The sequence below is a fragment of the Elephas maximus genome, chromosome 2 (assembly GCF_024166365.1).
Source record: "Elephas maximus indicus isolate mEleMax1 chromosome 2, mEleMax1 primary haplotype, whole genome shotgun sequence".
In the NCBI taxonomy this organism is placed as follows: Eukaryota; Metazoa; Chordata; class Mammalia; order Proboscidea; family Elephantidae; genus Elephas; species Elephas maximus.
In genome coordinates, this window is record NC_064820.1 from 27,746,351 (window position 1) to 27,749,494 (window position 3,144).

Here is a 3,144-nt window from a genome sequence, read left to right on the forward strand (position 1 = left end):
ACATTCACCTTCTTACTCAGTATCAGATGGTAGGAAAAAATTATTTCTTTAAATACACTTGTTTATATTCAGGCATAACACATTTTAAAAAATTGAATGAGTAGATCACTGCCCCTTCTTTGTGATCAAATAATAATACTAATGAAGGAGAATCAAAAGAAAAAAAAAAGAGAGATTAAAAAACCCCAAATAAATACCAACACTTCTATACGGATTTTTTTCTTGTATACCCCTTGACCCAGAAACCTAGTTCTGAAAACTTAGCATCAATTTTTTGCCAAATCAGCATTTTGTGGTTTAAAAAACAGCAGCAGTTTGAACTCACAGCTTGCTAATAAACACATTTCTGCTGAGGGAAGGGGAAGAGAGAGGGAGAGTAAGTGCTGCATTTCCCCATTGGTCCCAAAAGTGCACATTTCACAAAGGGCTATATCCATAGCAAACATGCAATGGTTGTTTTAAAACTTTTACTGCAATATAACAATGAAGTAAACAGTTAATTATATACTAACCATTTTTTCCCCCAAACAAAAAAGTGTAAACAAGGAAATAACTCCTCCTATACATTTTTTTTTTTTTTAATACTTGTACAGCTTCTCAGATTATGTTAGAAGGGTCACACATTCAATGATCAAGAAATGTTAAAAAAAATCAGTAATTATTTTCATTTTAAGAAAAGGCTTCCCTTCTCCCTCCCTTCCCTCAAGTATTTAACATGAGAGAATGGGTTTCCTTGTACATTAATTTTACACTTATTTGAAACAACTACAGCAACCATCAATAATTTGGCATTTCTGTTTTACAGTTGCTCCAAATTTTTTTTCTAATTTCAACAAGCCATTATCCAGTGTTGCCATGAAATAAGAACTGTAGATTCTAGGTAGCAAAGATTCTTTCTGACACCAATGTGAGGTCAAAGAAAAACAAACCAGGGCTTTACACTAAATTTCTGGATTTATTACACTAAAAAAAGAGTGAAAGCTAGGAAAAGTTACCCACTGTTTTATAGAAGAAATAAAGACCAGCAAAAACTGATTTTTGGTTGTATAATATTTTATACAATTTGTGGATTTTGGCATCTGCTAATGTAAGCAGACATGTATTATATTTATCCCTGACCTATGTCCTATGGAAACCCCGGTGCTATAGTAGTTAAGAGCTATGGCTCCTAACCAAAAGGTTGGCAGTTTGAATCTACCAGGTGCTCCTTGGAAACCCTATGGGGCAGTTCTACTCTGTTCTATAGGGTCACTATGAGTCAGAATTGATTTGACAGCAACGAGTTTTTATGGGTTATATCCTATATTCCTCCCTTTCTACCCCCAGCAATCTCCTACCTTATACCAAGTATTGTGGTCAGATTTGGAGGTGAGCCCAAATCACCCCAGACAATCCAGTGAACAGAGATACTGTAATGCAGTGGAGTGAAGTGGGGGGGGGGGGGAAGAAGTTATTTTCACTCTTCATCAAAGTTTCGCTGTAGAAGAAAATTGGCACCCAAATTCTCATTCTTCTCACAAGCAAATATGCTCATAACACAAGTCCTTCAGGAAATCCTAACGTCTTTAACATTCTGTAGCTTTTTTTTTCCTGAGGTGTTACTTGGATGTAGTTCATATGAACACTTTCAGCTTCTGTAGTTCCTCCATGGCCAACTCCACCCCCTCCTCCCTGACCAGGAGCTTCTTGAACTGGCTCACTTAACATCTGAATAAAATGTCCCTGGTGTTGGCCCTGGTGCTGAAGTGATTAAGAACTGGACTGCTAACCAAAAGGTGGGCAGTTCAAATCCATCAGCTCCTCTATGGAAACCCTATGAAGTAGTTCTACTCTGTCCCTATAGGTCTCTATAAGTCAGAACCCACTGGACGACTGCAAGTGGTTTGGGTTTTTTTTTTTTTTGTGTTTTCTCATTTGCTGCAGTAATTGAGGATTCTTTCAACCTATCCATTGCAGCCGTACTGGAAGCAGAGAAGGATTCTATAGAATAATTTATGTCATCTGTCAGAACTGAGGTTGATTCCATAAAAATTCAAAGAGATTTCCTCCAGAACTTGTAGTCATTGCTGTCACACTTGCTGCAGTGCAGACACTGCTGAAGACTGAGGTCCCCCAGTACTAGCTGCTTGAAGGGAGTCAACCACATCCTGACTGTCAGGGATTCCTATTAAGAGATACTCCACTGTTCAGTCAGGGTTGTTGAAATTGGCTCTCAGAGCTGCAATTACTTGCTTTTGTTCAAAGCCCGTGGAGATGATCTCAGTTTCCATATTCTCATAGGACTGACCTATCTCAACTGCCCTTGGCGCGTGTTCAAAAAGGTTTGACCGAGAAGAATCTCCTGATTACTCTCCACTGATGTCGGACTAGTAGCCACTGATGTTTCTGCTGGCGTTTCAGCAGGCTGCTCTTGTTTAGTAGTGCTCGCAGGTTCAAGCTCAGAAGACGCTGTTGTTGACGTTGGAGTGATGGATGTAGGTGTGGAAGTGGGGCCCAAAGCAGGGCCAGGGCTGGGCCTGAACCACAGCTGCTGCAGCAGGGGAGCTAACTGCAGTAATGGTGGCAGAAAGTGATTGCTGAGTTGTCGCTGGTGCTGATGTTGTCATTGCTCTAGGTTTTGTCACTACAGCCACCACAAAAATTTTTCTCACCAATTTTATATTTGAGAATAGTATCAGTGAGGATTTTGCCTGTGTAAATTAATTTTTGGCCTGCACCAGAAAGGCATCTTTCCCGTTTTCAGATTTAATCTTCCTTTTCAGTGCTTTCACAGTATTCTCAGGGTTCGTACCTATTTTAATGGTCTGCTGCTGGAGGGTCTTCAGGGTGACCTGCATGGTGCCATTGAGTAGCCCCACTGCCAGGGTGACTCCTGGGCACTGGGCAGGGTCTGTGGCCTGGCCTGGCCCCAGGTTCACCAATGCTTCTTCCGCCCTCAGGAGGAAATCGGTGGGGACAGTGGTTAGTCACATTCGCCCTGTGGAGAGGCCTGTCCCTCAGCCACGGCGCAGGGCCATGCCACTGACTCTGCCCTGGAGCCTTCCAAGAGTCCAGCGTCAGCTACTGAGTCTGCAAGAGGCACGAGGGGCTCTGAGCAACAAGCCGAGGTCGCCGCCATTATCATGCCTAGCCCAGATACACCCC

The 3,144-nt window shown here is 42.1% G+C and overlaps 1 pseudogene; it reads right to left on the reverse strand.

Moving 5' to 3' along the window:
* Positions 1 to 1,456: 1,456 nt before the first annotated feature.
* On the reverse strand, positions 1,457 to 2,837 carry LOC126061415 (UV excision repair protein RAD23 homolog B-like; annotated as a pseudogene).
* Between the last annotated feature and the right edge of the window lie 307 nt (positions 2,838 to 3,144).